A 22,605-nucleotide genomic window follows, 5' to 3' on the forward strand; every position below is an offset into this window, starting at 1 on the left:
TACATAATTAATAGGAACATTATTAACATAATTTGGATGTCATTGGCACATAAATGCCAGCATTTCAGAAAAGATAAAAGCAAGATCTAGAAAAAAAAATCAAGGGTATAAAATGTTCTGTTTTACTGAAGTGAAGGGGTTTTAAGGAGGAGACATCTAAATTAAAGCCATGTTTCACTTAACCCACCTTAATTGGCAAGGTTGGCATAATGGTGGAACTAGTTGTTCTTGGCATATTTATACTAAAGATGCACCGCTCTGTATTAATTTCATGATCTTCTGTTCAGAATTCACCAAGGATATATTTGCAATGCTCTCAAAATATAGGGTGAAATATAGGGAAAATGTAATACAGCTTGTGTTTATCTAACGAAAGTACTGTAGATCAGTGTGGGATGAACATGTTAATAGTACCTTCTTTTGGTTCATCTTCCATACATAATCAGAGTTCAAATACAGCACAGGAAAAAAAAGGCTTTAGATTTGATGAATTGTATTCACTGGTACTAAGTCTCGACGAACTCCAGCAAAACATCTCATGCAGATGATACGTCATTCTACAGAGGAAGCATAGCGTTGATAAGACTTTACAGACATAAAAAGTAAGAACTGCTTGTCAACCAAACTGACACTTTTTGTCAGAAGGCTCACCTTCTTGAGGGCCAACCTTCTGATATGATATTTTCTCCTCTTCGTAGCCGCCAAATGTTAATTTGAAGAAACAATCCTCTGCTGTGGGTGTTTGATTCTTAAAATCTAAATACTGGGTAGCAACAGCATAGCGGAAGCATGAACAGGGAAGTGAATTCACATGTTGGTCCTTTATCTGCACCTGGCTACACCCTAGTAACTTCATTCCACATACACATATTGAGAACTACCTATACCCTACTATGTTTACTGCAACTAAATCTTAGTACCAAAAGCCTATTTAGTCCCTGGAAAATCAAAATGCCCCCTCACCAATACTGCTGCACATTTGTCTTCTTATTTGTTTTGCTGTCACACTTGCTTATCTACAGTGTACCCTTTTATGAGTTATTTTGAAGAAATTACACACAAACGTAATGGAAATAAGACTTCTTTATTTGAAAAATTCAACAAAACAGAGTTTTGCCGACCTGAGTTGTCAGGTTGTTGTTCTTCATTTAAATTTTTCTCTGAAATGAAATTTATCAGCATCTGTTGGTAAAAAGATCATTGTTTTGATATAACCATATGTCACATGGTGTTTCCTATTTGCCACAGCTCCCACTGAGCACACCAAGAGCTACTAAAGTCTAGTCACAGAATTCAGCCTCACCCTAATGGATTGAATTCCCATCTCCGCAAGACCAAGGACCACATTCAGAACCAGGCACTGTGTGAACATTGCAGCCAATTTTGTTTGTGCGTTTGCACCATTGTGTTAATGAGACTTAATCACTCTTGGTGTACACTTCATATTACCATAAACCTATAACAAATCAGAGCATAAAACTGGACAGCTCATGAGGTCAAAATTGATGTGTAAGGGAGCTGGGTGCACCTGTTATAGGTCTCAGGTTTCCCCACCTCAGCTGTGGAGTGACACTTCATTACAGAATCTCACCACAGCAAAACTATGTTAAAATGGCTTGGAGTGGTAACATTAATTGTTCATCTTTTACTATAACATGAACTGCTATGGACTGCAGGTGTAAGCGCCTCTGAGGCATTTGTGCTAGACCTGTGTTAATGTTAACACATGTGTTCTTGTGAATACTGAGCAGGAACCTGCTGTCTGATATCTGTGCACAGGTAGCCCACTCTTTATTTTTATAATTCAATTGGGTACTGAAAAGAACAGCATAATTTCTGTTGGGTAAAATGCATAAAGTGGCAATGTATAATGTTGTACATTTTTTGTTTAAACTGTATAAAAACTGTAACTTGGGATTGGTCAAGAATGGCTGCCTAATACCTACTATGCTGGTGAACAATACCCTTACCGAAGTGGAATACTACATTTAGTGGTTAACCTGTGGTTTTATAGCATTCGAAGACTATTTTTTGCCAATTTTAGTATTCTGTAGTATTCTTTTTGTGAAGGCTAGTGCATGAAGACTACTGATATGTGAGTAATTATTCTTGAACACTAACTGAATACTAAGCAAATACTTCTTTGCTAACCGTATAGTCTTCATTTACAATGCAGAACTTTTACTGAATACATACAATTTGAATACTACTGCACTTTACCCAGACTACTATTCAAGCTGCTGCTGAATACTAAGCAAATACTTCTATGCTAACCGTATAGTCTTCATTTACAATGCAGAACTTTTACTGAATACATACAATTTGAATACTACTGCACTTACCCATAGCTGCAGATTCTATAAAAAGTTATGTCCAAAGCATTTTGGGTCAATTGCTAAACCAAAAAGGTATGGCTAGGCTAATAATCACAATATTAACAAATAAACAGGTACAATAGTAGATATTTCCCAATTACACATGCATAGGTGGGAGGATCTTACATTCCTCAATAATATATTTGTTTGAATTAATGGTCAAAGTATTCCAATACTCGGTTGACTTTTTGGTTTATTTTCAACAGTCCAAAGATAACAAGTAAAAGTATAAGGGGTATCGGTAAGACAAGGAACAATATCCACAATCAATGACAGAAGCCCATTCATTTATCATTGAAAACTCTTGGAAAACTATATGGTTGAATTTAATTTAATTTTCTTAAGTACATTTGATAATAGCACACAACAGTGTTAATTCCTATGGTGTTAAAACCTAGCTTTTACACAACATTTAAAATGTACTTAAAATGTACTTCTAAAAACATTTGGTAAAAGTAAACACATAAAAAGTAAACACATAAAAGTAAAACATATCCTTATGGGTGCCCTGGCAATTACCAGTTTACAGTGGGGGGGAGGGTTGCAGTTTAAAGTGATGTGTATCATTTCCGATCACAGAGATTGTGTATTATTTCCTAGTAATTCCAGGGTGAAGTTTGCTAACCCCCATATCAGTTTTTCAAATCTGCCGAAACGTATGGTACCTTTTAAAGATCTGGGCATGTAGATTTTTGGCTAATACAACAACATCCACTAATCTCTCTCATAGTGATTTGGGAATTCACATACAAATGACAATTTTGTGGTACAAACAAAGCAGCAACTTCCTACTATTTCCGAAAAATATACTGCTATTATCTTGTTCCAACTTAGGTTAACTTGATGGACATTGCAGTCACTGGAATATGTGTTTACACAAGGCATTGGATTTAATAGTGCCAAGTTGTGAGTTTTTCTATTTATGTCGTTGACCTGGATAAATTTCAACACTTTTCCAAACTGTATTTCTGAATTATCTAAATATTTTATTGTACTTTGGTCCCGTCTGACTAGTTTGTTGTAGTTTGCTGCATACACATAGCAGTAACCCTTCCTTAAACTAATTTTATCATATGATGCTACTTTCCTTTCAAAGTATACAGATACTCTTTTTTGAGCTGCTAGGAACTCATCATTTGTTAAATCTTTTATAGTCATTTTCCCCATTTGAAAACACCCATCTATTATCTCCATTCTCTCCACACGTATCGATGGATCCATAAGTCTATTGATTGCATTTTGTATCTCGCCATCAATATTGCAGGTTGCTTTAAGTAATGGTATCATCTGAATTAATGTCACAGTATTCAAAATTTGCATTTCTACATTTTGTGTTCCAGAGATGTGAGACACTATGTAGCCATTTAGGTCTTCAAAATGAAAACAGCTATTTGAAAAGAGTGGCCCATTGTGGTGTACACAGTCTGAAATATGCACTAACTGATGAATATTCATAGTCATGAACCTCTGATCATACAGGTCTTCAAAAATTTTGACAAAGGTGAGCAAGCAAGTCTCTGCTCGGTTGATTTCTGAAAATGTTAGACTTTCTTTATCTAGTAAATATATTCCTTTTGAGAAGAGGCAAAAATGTACAAATAGCTGATTGGGTAATACATCAGCTAGTACTGGTATTCCCCAGAAGAGCAAGAAGTTTCTGTATTCAGAGGATTTCCATAAATGGACATCTTCAAGGCTACGAGGAGGTCTTGATATGTTGGAGGCTTGATAGCCTGTAATATCTTGCTAACAAGGTCTCTGTAAGAGTGTGGTGAAAAGCTTGACTTCTCATATTGCTTCCCGAACAACAATGTGAGCATCAGTTTCATTACACCTGCGCAGACCCCATGCATATAATCTAAACGAAATCCATTAATACATGGGAAAAGGGAAAGGAATAGAAACTGGAAAGGGCCTTTCACACCATGAACTGAATATTCATGTTCCCCATGTTGTATTTTAGCTAATGTTTCATTGATATCATTCTTCAGATTCTAAATTGTTCTCGGTGGTCCTTCAGGATCATCATCATTGTAAGGAAAACATGGCAATGCCCCATTCCCGATCTTGAAGTCATAACTGGCTGTAAACAGGACCAACAGCTAAATTTCCTATTGAACTGCTTACTGTTGGTAACCAAACAACGAGCTGGTAGATCACAAGTGCCTGAAAGTAGTGCAGCACGACATAAAAAAACAGAGCCTGTATGATCTGTAAACATAACTCCCTTTTCCAAACGACTCAATTCCTCAGTTAAAGGATGTAGGTATGGCTTTCTTTGCCCAATCCAAATTCCATAGACAAGCATGTTTTCTTTTGCTTTGCGTTTTGGTACGGAGAGCTCATTAATCATCAAATACACAGGCCACATGCTTAGTTTACTACTTTTAAAACTGTTGAATCCATCTGTGTTCATAACAAAAGAGATATTGTTTTTCATACTTAATATCCCCTTATCAAACAGGTTTTTGTATCCAATTCCATCATAAACACCACCTATTACAGAGTTTCCATTCTGTTTGTAGTGCTCATATCTGTGTGTTCTCACTTCCTCCGTAAAATCTCTCCTCTTAAACATAGTATTTAGCTGTTCAATTATGGAGTGTTGGACAAAAAAAAGCAACAGCACCAGGCTCTGTAAGATCCTTCAGACAATGGGTGTTCGTGCATATCTTTGCATTATCACTGATGCTTTCATAGCATGAGGAACAGTAGTTACTTATCTTAGGAATGGGGATCAGGGGGTCATGCTGGGGGTAGTGTTTTCGAGTTTAGGGTAGTGTTGTGGTGTGTGTGTAGGGTAGTTTTTAGGGTTTAGGGTAGTGCTGGTGTGTCGTGCAGGGTAGTGTTTTAGTGTGGGGACTGGACTGGGTGTAGAGGGATGGTCGGGGGAGAGTTGTGCTGGGGGTAGTGATTTAGGGTTTAGGGTATGTTGTGGTATTTGTGTAGTGTAGGGTAGTGTTTTAGGGTTTAGGGTAGTGCCGGGGACTCGTGCAGGGTAGTGTTTGAGTAAAGGGACCAGACTGGGGTCGGGGGATAGTCATGCTGGGGATAGTGTTTTAGGGTTTAGGGTAGTGTTGTGGTGTTTGTGTAGTGTAGGGTAGTGTTTTAAGGTTTAGGGTAGTGCCGGGGGGTCGTGCAGGGTAGTATTTGAGTGTAGGGATCGGTGGAGGGTCGTGCTGGTACTAGTACTACTCTCTACTACTCACTGTACTCCTCTCTAATACTCACTTTCTACTACTCTCTACTTCGCACTCTCTACTACTCACTCTCTATTACTCACTCTCTACTACTCTACTCATTCTCTCCTACTCACTACTACTCACTCTCTACTAGTCACTCTCTACCACTCTCTACTACACTCTACTTCTCACTCTACTACTCTCTACTACTCACTCTCTACTACTCTACTACTCACTACTACTCACTCTCTACTACTCTAATACTCACTCTACTACTAACTCTCTATTCCTACTCACTCTACTACTCACTACTACTCTCTACTACTCACTTCTACTCTACTATACTCTACTCACTCTAATACTCTACTACTCACTATCTACTACTCTCTCTACTACTCAGTTTCTACTACTCCCTACTACTCAGTCTCTACTACTCTACTCTCTACAACTCACTCCCTAATACTCACTCTCTACTACTCACTCTACTACACACTCTCTACTTCTCTCTACTCTCTACTACTCTCTACTCTCTACTACTCTCTACCTCTACACCCACACACATATGCACACACACACACACACACACACACACATATATATATATATATATATATATATATATATATATATATATATATATAGTGTGTGTGTGTGTGTGTATGTGCATACATATATAAGCATGTATATAATCTGCATATCTATGATGTAAATACAAATATAAATGCATGCATATATATATATATATATATATATATATATATATATATATATATATATATATATACATATATATATATATATATATTACCTACTGGCTATCGCCAGTAGGTATATATAGTTAGAATTTTTTCTCTATGGGACTTTTGAAAATTCTATGTCTAATAACTTTGGCGTTTGTGGACGGAATCGGCTGAAATTTTCAGGAAAATGGCACATTTTGTTTCTGAGCAGCCCCTGAAAATTTGGTGGGGTTTCGTCAAGGGGGGGCTGAGAAAAAAGGGGGGTCCCAAAACGCGTTTTTTGCATTGAGTTTTCCATAGGGCGGTTGGACTCACTTTTAGCTCGAACGGCTGAATAGATTTGCACGAAACTTGGCAAAATTGTAGGGACTGTTAGCCCGATGTGCCTTTGCTAGGTCTCAATATATGTGCTCCAGTAGTTTTTGAGAAATTAACGTTCAAACCAAGATATATATCTGTAACAGCGCTCTGGGCAGCGATCCGGTCCGCTTACTTTTCGCTTATCGGAACTTTGCGCGCAGAAAGCTGATTGGCTCTCCGGTGTCTGTCAACATTCTAAACAGTCCGGATCGGACGCCATCTTGTCTCTCGGTAGGATCGAGAGAGAAGAAGAGGTGGAAAACGAAAGGGGAATTTAATGAAAGGGGGCAAGGTATCCCCCTCTTGACTCCCTAGGAATGTTGTTGGGGTTATTAAAGGGTCCCGTGGGGAAAATAAAAAAAAAATGATTTTTCACGGTAGAAGCGCGGCCGCGAACTGGTAGCGAAACGGTAATTCGCCATTTTGTGCTTCGTTAATTAAATTACTAGTTATAAGTGGGTGCGGGAGACGTATCCTAATCCCCTATGTTTCCTGAGGGTGGCTGAGGAGGCTGATATATGTTGATACATCTCTTCCAGCGGCTGCGCCATCTTGCCTTTTTTCGAATGCCACAATTTTGTCGTGCACGGCAGCCATTTTAGATGCCAGGCTGGTTCCAGGCTATCACCTAACCCTGCGGATGTAGTTTATGGCCCCAGCTGTAGAGAATTCAGACATGCCAATCCTCCTGATTCAGGCGTGTGAGTACTGATTTCAGTGCTAGTCTCCCGCCTCCCGATTTCTGCAAGCAAAAACCCGGGGGCATATTACGAACAACTAGCGATAATTTTTGTCTCTAACTTGTTTAGAGATGAAAATTATCGCCGCACATCGGCGATTTTTATCGCAGATAAACCTTGCTATTATCGCAGAAAAGTCAGCGATATTCATGTATTATAGACCTAATGCTCTTAGCCATGTTATCCACCTCCCATTGGATAACATGGCTAAGAACTGCTCAGGGCAGGTGTTAGATTTTGGAGATATTCGCGCTTAGCGCGAATATCTCCAAAAGTTGGTAATAGAAGGTAGCGATGTTAGGGACTGTTTCCAGTCGCTAACATCTTGGCACGCCACTTTGCATGTCATTAGTGATAAGTATCACTGACATGCAAAGCGGGGCCCAAGATGGTCGCTATCTCCTTTTAGCTGTCACTAACTGGTGTTAGCGACAGCTTGGTAATAGGGAAATAATTTTATCTCCGCTTTCATGGCTTTTAAAGCCAAAAAAGCGGAGATAAACCCCCTTGATAATATGCCCCACGATTCCTTGGGGGTTTCAGCTGACAGGGCTTGGTATTGTGTTACATGGTAATTTTTCCATGAAACGTCAGAGGGTCGATGCAGGGGTTCTAGAAGAGGTGATAAACTATTTAAGCCTCATGAACAAGCGCATGGTCTTTTAAAGATTTGTGAAGTACTCGGGGCGGCGGTGTGTGTGTGCCCTCTTTCAGGAGCGGGCGGGGGGGCACTGCCAGCAACTTGCCAGGTCAGGTAGTGTTCAACACGTGCATCACCCTTTCTCTGCCTGCTATTGCGCTCCATGCTTCGGAAAGGTAAGAAAAAGAACGTGCATTTGAGTTTGAAATGTCCGATTCTGCAGCAGCACACTTCCAAAGTCCACACATGACAATAACCCGATTCAAGGCCCCATTCACCCGTTTTAAAAAAAATAGATAACACTCCAAGAAAGTAAGGTTATAAAACTTTATTAACTACTAACTTTAACGAACGGAACAAAAACTAAAAACATTTAAACATTTCTCAACACAAAAAGCAACAATGGTTAGAAGCTGTCTTTTGTGCGAATAGTCCCAAGGCAGCACAACGTGCAGAGTTCTGGACGGCACCCAGGTGATGTCGCCTGGGTGCCGCACTGGTTTAGGGATCCTACAATGCTGCTCCGAAAATTGGCGTGGGGCGTCCCGGGTGGGGCGGGGGGAGGCCTCGTCAGTAGCGGTCTGTTGTGCGAATAGTCCCAAGGCAGCACAACGTGCAGAGTTCTGGACGGCACCCAGGTGATGTCGCCTGGGTGCCGCACTGGTTTAGGGATCCTACAATGCAGCACAGAAAAACAGCGTGGGGCGTCCCGGGTGGTGCGGGGGGAGGCCTCGTCAGTAGCGGTCTGTGTCCAGTGTCACATGGCTGACACAACATGTACGACAGGCACCCAGGTGATGTCCAGTAAACTGCCGCACTGGTTTTGGTATCCTACAATGCTGCTCCGAAAATTGGTGTGCGGCGGCCCGGGGGGGGGGGCGTGGGGGAGCCGGCGTGAACGGGCCTCCCCAGGTGGCGGCCATCTAGCTGAGTTGCGCTCGCTCTTGCGGCCACAGCGTCTCGCTCACCATGTTGTTGAGTTGCTCCCACTCTTGCAGTGCAGCGATAGGCGGCTGCCACATGGCTCTTAAAATGGCGGACAGCTCCTCGGTTTTAGGCCTGGTCCACTGAAATGGCCCTGGGACACTTTGGAACTCGGACGCTTGCCTGCTAGGGCTTGGGTTCCATTCTCGAAAAGCGTCCCCTCAGCCGTGAAGATTGTATAAAAGTCTTGGGGGGCCCCCGACTCCCACAGGCTTCCGGTGGGGAGCGGCTGCCATGATTGCTCGCGGAATGACCACGACGGAGCCACGAGATGGTGGTGCTCTCATGCTGACGCCAGCTTCAGTCTGAATGATCCAGAAACAAGGTGGGGCTTTCATCGTTTGGGAAAAAAAAATGTTCTAAACCAATGAAAAGTGTTATTTTTAGGTCATATGACCAAGCCTTCCATCTTTAGGAAACCAAAAGTTAAATGAACCAATGAAAAGTTTTATAAACAAGTCACATGACCTGTTATGCGGCATAGGGCTACAAAAAGCGTAGAAAATCCGTTGGCACGTGAGGCGGCGTCAGTAGCGGACCGATGTGCGAATAGGCCGAAGGCAGCACAACGGGCCGAGATCCGGATGGTACCGAGGTGGTGTCCAGCAAATTGCCGCACTGGTGTGGCCATCCTACAATGCTGCGCCGAAAGACGGCGTGTCCAGCTGAGTTGCGGTCACTGTTGCGGTACAGTGACTCGAACGCGCCGAGATCCGGATGGCACCGAGGTGGTGTCCAGCTAATTGCCGCACTGGTGTGGCCATCCTACAATGCTGCGCCGAAAGACGGCGTGTCCAGCTGAATTGCGGTCACTGTTGCGGTACAGTGACTCGAACGCGCCGAGATCCGGATGGCACCGAGGTGGTGTCCAGCAAATTGCCGCACTGGTGTGGCCATCCTACAATGCTGCGCCGAAAGACGGCGTGTCCAGCTGAGTTGCGGTCACTGTTGCGGTACAGTGAGTCGAACGCGCCGAGATCCGGATGGCACCGAGGTGGTGTCCAGCAAATTGCCGCACTGGTGTGGCCATCCTACAATGCTGCGCCGAAAGACGGCGTGTCCAGCTGAGTTGCGGTCACTGTTGCGGTACAGTGAGTCCAACGCGCCGAGATCTGGATGGCACCGAGGTGGTGTCCAGCAAATTGCCGCACTGGTGTGGCCATCCTACAATGCTGCGCCGAAAGTCGGCGTGGGGTGCCCTGTTGGTTTATGAGGTGATGTCAGTAGTGGATCGATGTGTGAATAGGTCGGAACCAGCACAAGGCGCCCTGCACTGTTGAGCCTTTTTCAATGCCTGTTTTTTGTTGTTTCCCCTCCATCAAAAACAAAACAAAAATACAAGGCGCCAAGATCCGAATGGCAAGTCCTGGATGTTGAGTGCCTCAGTTGAGAGTTCTGAGCAGTGCTTGTAAGACTGTCTGAAGCTTATTTGCACCTGCTGCAGCTTCACTAGGTCCGGCGGAACTTTTTGCCTTTTCCTTTCTGCTTCTTTTCCTACAATGCGTTTCATCTGAAGACACGACCAGGTCCCTGAATGTGTGCAGGGGGACGCTATTGATTGAATGAAAATGGCGGCTTGACACAAAGCTGACTCAAGCGTTACTGTTGGTGCTATACAGACAAAAATTGGTTTTCAGTTTGTACATTCTTCAGGTCTTTTTTTTCCATCCAAGTCTGATTGAGAGTTTGTAGAAAAATGGCTTCAGATTTTCCACATACTACTCTTCAACATTCTTCCTAAATGTAACAATGTGAGACTCACTAGGAGAACGGCTGTTTATCTTTCCTTTCAAAATGCTGCCAACAATATTTTCTGAATGGAAGACACCATCTTGTAGCATAAAGGGCCGAAAGGGGTTCTGGTCTGGCCGATGGTTGGTGGAGACATTTTGACTATATCTTGGACCTGCCCGGCCTCGCCCAAAATGGCGCCGGTATAAATGGGACTCGTAACTCCTTGCCCGCAAATGTATATCTAGAAAATGTTATTGTAAGTGGCCCTGTCGTATTTTAATTACAAAATGTACGTCCACCGATTCCGCAACTGTTAGACACCTTTGTTCTTGCAACCTAATGGCCCGCTCGTTACGTTCTTCTACAGTGTAAATGTCTCCTCATCATATACGATTTCAGTTTGCTCCGTGGCCGGCCCACGTGGTTATAGGCCCGTATTTGTATACTGACATTTTCACAATAAAGGTTTTTAAAACAAAACACGGTAGTAGTATTTACATTTGTAAAGTTTTTACTTTTAGTGACTGTTTTCGAATCAGTAAAAGGCAAGTGAAATAAAGCAGTCCAATTACATGACGGATAAAAGGTATAATATGTAGGAACGCAGTAAAGATAAATGGTCAAGGGCAGTTGTGTTTTTCATGTCTGCAACATAAAGTGATCGATAAGAATCTGATAATCAGGCGTATCGGCGACTAAGACAGCAGGCCGAATCTCTTTTACTCAACGGCTCCGTCATGGAAGGAAGAAACGCCCTTTTTCTCGAAAAAGGAATATATTTTACTTGCAAGACAGTTGTAAATTTTCCGGGAAAGTACATTAGCCTGGAATATTATAACATATGTTTGAAAAAAAAATATTGTTCGAAAATAATAAAAAGCGTAATTTTTAGGTCATATGACCAAGCTTTTCATCATTAAATTAACAAAAGTAAAATGAACCAATGAAAAGTTTTATTAACAAGTCACATGACCTGTTATGCTTACGTTACGCGCTGCGCGCCGCGCCTCGGATCACTTCCGGGTGCGCTAACGCGGCGTGTCATAAAACGCATTACGCGACAACGTAGGTCAAGAATATAGTCTAAATGTCTCCACCAACCAGCGTTCAGAACACAACCCCTTTCAGCAGTCCAAAAAGTTCTGTTAAATGACAACAGAGGGGACAGGCAACAAGAACCATCAGTCAAAGAGGGGAGGGCAAGTTCTTCTCTTCCGGGTCATGTTGGGGCGCTACCGGAACTGATCGAATTGGTAGTCTACAGTGTTTCTGGATGTTTCAGACTAAAGCTGGCGTCAGCATGAGACCACTACCATCTCGTAGCTCCGTCGTGGCCATTCCACGAGCAATCATGGCAGCCGCTCCCCACCAGAAGCCTGCGGGAGTCGGAGGCCCCCAAGACTTTTGTAGAATCTTCACGGCTGAGGGGACGCTTTTCGAGAATGGGACCCAAGCCCTAGCAGACAAGCGTCCGAGTTCCAAGGTGTCCCAGGGCCATTTTAGTGGACCAGGCCCAAAACCGAAGAGCCGGCCGCCATTTTGAGAGTCCTGTGGCAGCCGCCTATCGCTGCACCGCAAGAGCGGGCGTATCTCAACTACATGGTGAGCGAGACGCTGTAGTCGCAAGAGCGGGCGGTAAACAGCTGAATGGCGGAAGAGGCACAGTGTAGCAAAAGCGGACGGAATGGCAACTAAAATGATAAAGGGGCGCCCCACTACAGCTTGTCTTCAGGTCAAACGGATTGTGGGACAAGGTCCAGAATTGAAGAGTCATCAAAAGGCAAAAAGTTCCGCCGGACCCCGGGAGCCGGCCGCCTATGTCGGGGCGATCTCAGGCTACACCAGTGCTATAAGACTTGGGGAGGGTGTCGGAGCCAAGCGTCTTCTCCGAGTCCATGGCCATCACACCGCCCCTCAGGGGCCTCCGTCAAGCTGTTTAGGAAGGTAACATATCACATTGTTTTCTAATGCAGTCAGGTCCACAAACGACACTCACTTACTTTGAGAATAGTGAAGCTGCAGTAGGTGGAAATAAGCTTCAGACAGTGTTACAAGCACTGCTCAGAACTCTTAACTATGGCACCCAACATCCAGAACTTATGCTATTTGAGAATGGTAGTGACATCGAAGCATCTCAGGGACCAAAACCATTAACGTACTTTCACGTATGAAAATCTTACTTGGGGAGGGGGCAGGAGCGAAGCGCCCCCTCCCAGTCAGCGCCACCACACCGTATGTTGAAAATCTGAAGCCATCGTTCTACAAAGTCAACCAAACTTGGATTGAAAAATCTAGAAAAATGTACAAACTGAAAACCAGTTTTGGTCTGCATAGCATCAGTAACAACGCTTGAGTCAGCTTTGTGTCAAGCCGCCATTTTGATTCAACAAAGCACAGGCATTGAAAAAGGCTGAAATTCAGAACTCTAAACTATGGCACCCAACATCCAGGAGCTTGCCATCCGGATCTTGGAGCCTTGTGCTGTTTTCGATCTATTCACACATCAGTCCACTACTGACATCATCTTATAAACCAACGTTATGTAAATAGTTTTTTAATAAAATGTTTTACCCTGTTTCTTTGCTGGTGTGTTGTCTATATTTTTAATATTTGCATAGGGTTTGTCGTTATTTTGTGCGGGATGGGTGATGGAGCCGAGCTGTCTTGCAGCCCTCATGGTGTGGAGCTCAGTTCATCTCACTATTTTCGTATTTCTCATGAAGGGTTGTTCCTAATATTTCTATTTTAGCGAGGTCAAAAAGAGATCCAATTAGTGGCCTACTGATTTTGCTCGATTACTTTTATTTTTTTACACGATTTTTCACTATCTGCAAAGACTAAACAGAGTATTGCGACTTTGTGTTTGTTTGTAAATAGAGAATGATCCAAAGAGAACCAATTCTAAAACAGTAAATGCTTGGACAACAATCAATCAAATGGAGAGACAAGGAGGCACGACGGATTACAACGGGGGTAAAGGCCTGCGTTAACTACCCTTCAGTATCTGCAAAGAGAGAGTACTACTAAGGCAAAAGAGGGGAGGGGGGGGGTGCAGCGTTCAAAGCACATCAGCGTGCATAAATACGAAAATGTTTTTATCTATCACGTACTTGACATTTTAAAGCTTTTCATATTTGCTATTAAAAAACCAATGAAATTCACAGAAAAAACCATAGGTTATAGTGGATATATAGTTAGGAATTTGCATTTACAAAACCTTGAAAATTCAATGAAAAAACCATAGGTTATAGGCCATATATAGTTAGGAATTCGCATTTACAAAACCTTATTTTACTCGCATAAAACCATTGAAATTCCATATATAGTTAGAAGCGCTAACTATATATCGCGCACCCGCAATCCACTGCTGATGATGTCACATATTACATCATTCATGACATGGTCAGTGACATCACTGATGACATCACTGATGACATCTCAAATGACATCACTGATGACAACTCAAATGACATCACTGATGACATCTCAAATGACATCACTGATGACATCACTGATGACAACTCAAATGACATCACTGATGACATCTCATTTGTCATCACTGATCACATCACTCATGTGATAATACAATGAACCTCTTCAGACTCTAATATACCCTTACATACACTCAGTATAAACAGACACTCACAGACTGTCACTCATCCATGGAGTTACTCACACACCTAGTCAGTCATGCAAAGAATCAATCACACCTCCATTTCCTCAACTATAAAGTTATACACATCTTACTTATTCAAACATATAATAACACATATTTATTCTCTTATATAATCCCTGATACACGCTCACAGTGATCAATACAGCCACTCACACATTCACTGGCTCTTATGTTCAGTTATTTATATATCTCAACTCTCACATGTATCGTGTTTTACATACGTACTTACTTGCACATGTAGCAATGAGAAATCCATTCACTCACCAACACACCCATGCACAGTCAACCGCCCATATAGCTGTTTCCACATGCACTCTTGAACTCATACTCCTAGTGAATCAACTGCTTACACATCTATGCAAAGAGTCACGCACCTCCCAGCCACCCACACACACACTCAGCCTCCCATTCAAATACTTGGGCAACCAATCAATAACCCATATGGCCACTCTTATAGCTACTGATCAACACATGCAGCAGCTTACACAACAACAAACATACTGATGCACAAATTAAGACAGTTTAGTCACTAACCCATGCACTCAGTGAGACACATTTAATCACTCACTCATACAGTCAGTCATGCACCTACTAAATTCTTCATCCAGACACTTATACATCCACTCATTCTTCAATATGTGAAACATATTTAAACTTTACAGACACATACAATCACTGGATGTTGTGATCAGTGATGTCATCAGTGATGTCATTTGAGATGTCATCAGTGATGTCATCAGTGATGTCACTGACCATGTCATGAATGATGTAATATGTGACATCATCAGCAGTGGATTGCGGGTGCGCGATATATAGTTAGCCCTTCTAACTATATATGGAATTTCAATGGTTTTATGCGAGTAAAATAAGGTTTTGTAAATGCGAATTCCTAACTATATATGGCCTATAACCTATGGTTTTTTCATTGAATTTTCAAGGTTTTGTAAATGCAAATTCCTAACTATATATCCACTATAACCTATGGTTTTTTCTGTGAATATATATATATATATACACATATATGCATTCATATGCTTGATATGTACATGAAAGTGTGAAAGACACTAATAAAAGCAAAGCTAAAAAGCCACATAATTTCAAACAGAATTGCTTTAACTTAAAGGAGGGCGAGACCTAATTCATTTTCAATGCTTGTTTACTTGGATTATTTATTATTTTTTCACATTCGCCTTTATTTTAAATTAGATTTCTGTACTTTTCATATTTTATTCTTTCTCCAGTAATTGCCACTTTCTGGACGTTTGGATACTTTGCTAGATTGCTTGTGGCCTCCCGTTGTGTGAGTAGTATTTTTTCCCTGTTCTACTTGCGTAGCGCTGACGCGATGACGTACATTGGTTGCGTGGCTCCTAAGAGGACCGCAGTTCAAAGTTTGGGAGGTTGTCAGCCTAGGCTGCGTGATGGCGCTGCTCGTACCGCCCGACCGGCCACGGCGGTAAATTTAAATCAATGCTCTTGAGTGACCCGCTCTGAGCTGCTGCCCCTGTTGTGAGCCTGAGGGATTCTGATGGGGATCTCCGGGAGTGCACGCACGTTTGCCATTCCAATGGACTGGAGACGAGTGAAAACGTGTGATCAGACTCTAGGGAGTAACCGGAATTGCTGTCCTTGCATGTAAGTGTGAGGCCAGTGTCAACTGTTCTTTTTAATGCTTGCCTGCTAATATGTAGAGTAAATGAGTAACTGAGACTGAGGGGTGCATTGCAGCCATCTGAGTATGTGTGTGTGTTAATCATTTACATTATACAAATACTTTGTGCAACTGCTTGCAGTGAGTAGGTGTGGCCCTGTTACAGACGTGTAGCTCACTCACAACGTCTGCCCTGGTGCGGGTGCGGGGCCGGCTCCGAACAACTGTTTCTGGCTCCCTTAATTTCTTTCTGGTTTATTTCTCCAAAGATCCAGGAATACTCGCAGTTTGAAGGTTCGTTTCACGACAGTAACATTTGACTAATAATTATGATGTATTTTAAACACTCTTTCGTTTCCTTTTGATGCGCTTGTACTTTAGTAAGTACTGTTGGAAATTATTCATGGTTCTCTCTTTTTAATGGTCTCCTCTAAAGCAAATCAAATATTGACATTCTGGGACTCTTGAAATTGTTTTTTCTGGTGATAAGTGTACCTGTTCTGTTAAAATCAAGGTTAATGCTACATCAAGCCCCTTATCGTGACACTATAGATTAGTAATAATTGCGATATAAGTAAGGAAAATTGTGGGTAAAAAATTCTTCGTTCTTTTTGTAATGGGGTTTTTGATATTAACTTTTTTGTACTAATAAGTGTAACTCTGAGAATGATTCTTAACTAACGTGTGGTGTATAAGCTGTTTTTTATTCTGTATTTTATGTGGAATTCCTTGGAATTCCAAATCATAAATAAATAAAACTAAACTTGAGGTTCAACTTGACTAATAATGAAAAACTGCTTAAGCTAAAGCTAGCTCGTATTTTAGAAATGTACTGTTAAACAGTTATGTTCTTGCAGGTTGTGATCCTTGTTGCTCACTTTAATTACAGCGAAATGGGCTCCAATATTAGTTGACATGATGTAAAATGCACTGGGAAGATAAAAATGATCCATAAACCATACTATTTTTTCTCGTTTTTTTTTTAAACATGTTGCACAAGCTGAATTTGGTCAGCTGCAGGAAAGGTATTTTCATTGTGCTTGGGAAGTGATCAATGTGGCTTAACGGTCATCGCTGCCGGCTTTGTAACTGGGGAACGGGGTTTGAGTACCGATGTGGACTCAACAGCCTGTTGTTCTGGGCAAATCAGTTAATCTTTACATGCCTGAAAGAAGAGGAATGCGACTGTGTGCATTTTAATTGGTAGTCATACCGCTCCACTACACTTTGGTTGAGTTCACACTGAAAATCTGCCCAAAAATATTTGCAGCGATATGGACAATTACCATATTTCCATCCATTTCCATAATTCTTGCCCTGTCCCTTCAGAGACCAGGCCCCCTATGGTCCGGGCTTGACCCTCCCCGGATTTGATCAAACCCTCCCAGAGAGGCAGGGAAACTGATTCCCTTTTCTGCTTGTTTACATGGCTGTGTTCCGCTGCAGGTCACTCTGTACCTGTATCCATTTATCTGTTTTTCGTTTTTGATAACAAATGTGTGCTTGACTAAGACCAACCAGTTGACTTTGCCAATGCTTGTAGTATACGTATCACAAACCTGGTTGCTGTTGTACCACAGAAGATTGTGCACTCGAGGGGGTGATTTTGTTAGCAGTGTGTGTGTTGCTGGTGTTTATGTTCAAGGGGACAGCCATTGTGAGGCGGTGCTGTGCCAATCCTAGGGCTCTGGGGCTGCCCTGGGCGCAGGCATGATGGTGTGATTATGTCTAAAGTATAGTATCTTGAGTATGACTATCTATGGTGACAGTGCAATGGTTGTGGGCTGTGTTACTGCTGAAAGTACAACAAGCACTGGCAATGCTATTAGATTCACCAGGGCACATCATATATGTTCTTTTTGCCTGTTACCCTGCTCCACCCTCCCCCACGGATTTTTTGGGTATATTGCTTGACAAACCTTCCTGGAGTGGAACACACTAAGGCCTACTTCTTGCAAGTATAAATCTTTCTACTGCATGCTTTCTAGGTAAAGTATCTTTCTCTCTCTGTGCACAGATCCACTCTTATAACCTATACAGTCCTATCCTGTATGAGACTGAAGGTACCAGCAGAATATGGGTATCAGGCCTGCTGCAGAGCACTGATGCTTGCAGAATGCCTGGACACCATGCAGAGGGAATCCCAGCACTGAGGTGCACCTGGACCTGGGTGCACGCAGTGGGCTTGGTTGACTGGGGAAGACCCTTCTTTGTCACCAGGTTGAGTTGCTTTTCAAACGCCGGTTCTCCATCACCGGTTCTTTCTACGGGGATATACGCACAGAGCTATTTTTCTACCTCAAGCCTCTCTGAAATTAAAACATATCTACAGCTTGTTTTCTAGTGCCCCAAAACGCACAACATGTTCCCCTCAGACTTTCTTAAATATCAAATCATGTATGCTTCACCCTGGTAGGTTATTTACAATTAAGAATGTGCTGTCTTTGAAATGGTAAGAAGTGGTAACAGTTCCAAGTGTAATTCTTATTTCACAGAGCGTGAGGTGTTTTCATGGCGCCACTGAGGCGGCAATATCTGAACTTCAATGACTAAGCTTCTCAGATCTGTTCAGTTTTGCAGTTGTCAACTGCCGTGGTTCGTGAGTCATTCTTCTGGCACGGTGCCCATCGCTGCTCACTCATTCGGATCAGGTGTCGTGGACACCAGGTGGGGTAAATTGCCAGCCTCTGAGGTAAGTCAGGCGTTATTTCAGCATTGCCAGGCAATCCGACTGCTCATGGTAACAGATGCCATTGAAGACTGGATGAGAAAAGCTGAAAGAGGCCTGAGCTCTTGGTACCTAGGGATATCCCGACAGTCGGAATGTGAAAGAGAAGTGGAGCGATGCTAACGTCAAAACCTATGTCACGTGATACGTAAAAGGTTAGGACTGGACAGGGCCATTCACAGGCCAGGCAGCGCAGGGCTATGGCAGGCTCAGTCAAACGCCAGCTGACCTGTTGGGAAATCTACTGCTTCTTTGGAGCTCAGTCCTCTTTGGAACAAACTGGGATGACAACAAGTGTTATCTGAAATACGCGCAGCCTTGTCATTGTCCATTTTATGTCAAAGTTGTAATATGCACGTTTTCTATCACAGTATTTTTATGCTATGGGGGTTTGCTAAGCACTCTATCACCATGTCATGGTTACTTGGCGCTGTGCCGATATTCAGGGACTTTTAAGGCAGACAAACTAAAGGGAAAACAACTAGGAGTTTGTACCATAATCAATCCATCTTTTCTACGTCATCATTTATATAGATCTTGGTTTCCAGCGATAGGGCAAATGTGACTACTAACGAGTAATTGGCCAGCTGTGGACAAAGAATTCTGTGGTGCTGGAAGGTAAAACATGCTATTCACATGCAAGTGCAAAGTTAAACACCGCAAAGGCAGCGCAATAGGGCAAGCAACTCGTATATGCAACAAAATTAAAATAGATTTCTACCAAACCGGCGAAACTTCACGTTCATTTCTGAAGCTCACAATAAGATCACCGATATCCAACCATGTATGTAAAACCCAAAGCATTGCGCATATTTTGGAAATTTATACACATGTTCTTTGTGTGTCTGGAGATGAACACAAAGGAGTTTATGTGCAAACAGCCTTTTTGCAGTACATTAGCAGTGGTGGCTGGTAATTTTGACAGGGAAGGGGGTGGGCGGGCCACAAATACACCCATACATTCACAAACATGCACTCATGCACCCATTCATAGCGCTCATTTACAACAAATTCATATGTTTATACATACACGCACGCACCTAACATTCAAAACACAAAACGTACCTCTCCTGCAGCTCAGAGAAAGGTAAGCCTCTGAGGTCCTAGGAGTGGTGTGACTGCTGCTTTCCTGTATAGCCAGTGAGGGAAGGCAGCCGTCCCCTACTCATCACAGTGTGGGATGGGTTTGGTGAGAGTTGCTGACCCGACCCCACTATGAGGACAAGGAGTGTCTCGCAGGCTGACCTTTGCTCAGCCTGACAGAAACTCTTCCTCACTGGAAAAAGGTGAGGGGGCGTGGCCCCTTCACCCTTATGGGCGGGCCGCAGCTGAACATTAGTAGTACCAAATAGTACTCCTACAAAATGCTTTTCGGTAACCTGCATACAGATGTTAATGCCTCCGTCTCTCCTATTTTTTATATGTAGAGCTCTCCACTCTAACTGCGGAGATCTCTGCACACATATGCCTGCGTTTAGAAGTAAATGTGGGAGGAACGGTGGCATGGCTGGAAAATGCAGAAGGCTTGCTACTAAATGGGAGTGGTTAAGGGAGGAGTAAGGAGGGGATTAGCGATGGTTAAGGAGCGGGTTATGGAACGACATGCACGCACCCACAAGACAGCAACCCTATTGATGTTCACAGACTCCATTTCTATAGTTATACTTGCGCTTCAAAACCCCATCAGGGTAACAAGTGCTATATGAATGCAAACCTTTCTTCCCCTTTTATCCCTCCGCTATCCGTCTCACTCCAAATAACTGATTAATATCCACCATTGAAATTACTTTAATATTTCACCATATTAATTCACCACTAATCCTTTATGGGCTTCCTGAATAGCATGTTTGAACACCCCATCAGGGGTGACAAGCGCTATATAAATACAATCCTTTTTTCCCTCCTCTATCCTTCTGCTATTACCCTCCTTCCTCCCTCTATCCTGCCTCCAGCTTTTCATTATTTATATCTTTTTTTCTATTCATCTCCCATCCCATCATTTTCAATTATATGCCCCTGCTTTCCTTGTTAGTCCTTTATTCTCGCGGTCCCAGCTTTTTTTTACTCAGATTAGTATCTCCTTTCTCCATCTCTCACTGGTATCTACTTCATATCACTGTCACTGGTATCTCCTTCGTCCATCTCTCACTGGTCACCTTCGTCCATCCTTCACTCGTATCTGTTTCGTCCGTTTCTCACTCGTATCAGTGTACCCAAATAAATTATAAAGGCCGCCGCAATGGGCCAGTGCAGCGCGGCCGCCGTTTGAAGTTGTTGACTTTTCCCCACATCACCTTGGGACACCACCACTTTACTATGGGACACCACCACTTTACGATGGGACACTACCACTTTACTATGGGACACCACCACTTCACTCTGGGACACCACCACATCCACATCACTCTGGGGCACCCCCACATCACTCTGGGACACCACTGCGATTAATTTATATATTTTCAAATCCAACACATATTAAAGAAAATTGTCATTTACAATACCAATAGCTCACACTTTCCTAATGCGAGACCTATTGCATTGCAAATGCTTGTTTTCTGCCTGCCCCTTGTACAGTGGCACAGAGTGGGTCACTGATAAAGTGTGCTTGGATGGCCACTGTTGTCCAACATTAAAAGCCCAAATTTAACACATTTCATGTGGAGCACTCATGCCAATATAAACCTATGAAGTAACTCCCGATCTTTGAAATCTTCTGAACTTTTGTGAAGTGCACGAAATTTAGGAAATTTCGAAAAAAACTTCACAATATTTCAGAGGAAAACTCTGTAATGCTGAACACCCCTAAAAAGAATTGATTTGGTTATGACATGATGTTTGCTGGATTATATTTTCATTTGATGCAGAGCAAAACATAACCCCAGTTATAACCAATTTGTAAAAGATTGAGAAAATCATGGGCTGCATTTTTTTTAATTTAAATGTTGAACATGCTCTGTTACTCTAAATCCTATAGGTCTGCATTTTGCTTAAGTCTATACCGTTGGTTTTAGGAAAAGGGTAGCTCTAAACAACACTACATGGCGTTGGAGGATAGTAGAAGGCTTCAAATATCGTAAAATAGCTCCTCACTGACAATAATTCTATTTGGAAGTCAGTGATACTTGCTAATTACAACAAATACTGTGGCAGCGCTACATAAAAGTATATATTCATTGACAAGATTGCTTAGTGAATGTAATCATTTTTTTTATTTTTTAAACTTCATTTGCCTCTTTTGGCACACACCGTACTCGGAGTGCAGCGCCGTCGTCCACATACTGAGCTAGTGTCATCGAAGGCGGGGCTGACAGGGTCCAGGGCTGCAGCAGTCACCATAACCCAACTGCTCTTGTGTCTGGACTGTCTGCAGCCTGGAGTACAGCGTGGGACAGGCAGGCCACACCCGAGAGAGACGCAGCCAGCACCGACACCACAGACACAGGTGAGGAGGAGTGTCGGCTGCCACGTGAACCCTCCCTCCCCCTGCGCCAACACCCCTCTGCGCGACTCCCCGCGCTCATTGCCGTTAGTATTCCGATACTGCTCACAAAGAATACCACTAGTCTTCAAATAGTGGTCCCAAAGAATACCAGTAGTCTTCAAATAGTGGTCACAAAGAATACCACTAGCCTTCAAATAGTGGTCACAAAGAATACCACTAGTCTTCAAATAGTGGTCACAATCAATGAGACTACCCTTCATTTTGCTCTTGAAATAGCACAAGAGCTGCAAATAAACCCTAACAGAATACTACTAAGCTTCAAATACTATTCTTATAGAATACTACTAGTCTTC

The 22,605-nt window shown here is 42.6% G+C and overlaps 1 pseudogene; it reads right to left on the reverse strand.

The window, feature by feature from the left end:
- Positions 1–3,089: 3,089 nt before the first annotated feature.
- Positions 3,090–22,146, reverse strand: LOC147726920 (uncharacterized; annotated as a pseudogene).
- Positions 22,147–22,605: the final 459 nt, after the last annotated feature.

Source organism: Lissotriton vulgaris, chromosome 3_1, assembly GCF_964263255.1.
Source record: "Lissotriton vulgaris chromosome 3_1, aLisVul1.2, whole genome shotgun sequence".
Classification (NCBI taxonomy): Eukaryota; Metazoa; Chordata; class Amphibia; order Caudata; family Salamandridae; genus Lissotriton; species Lissotriton vulgaris.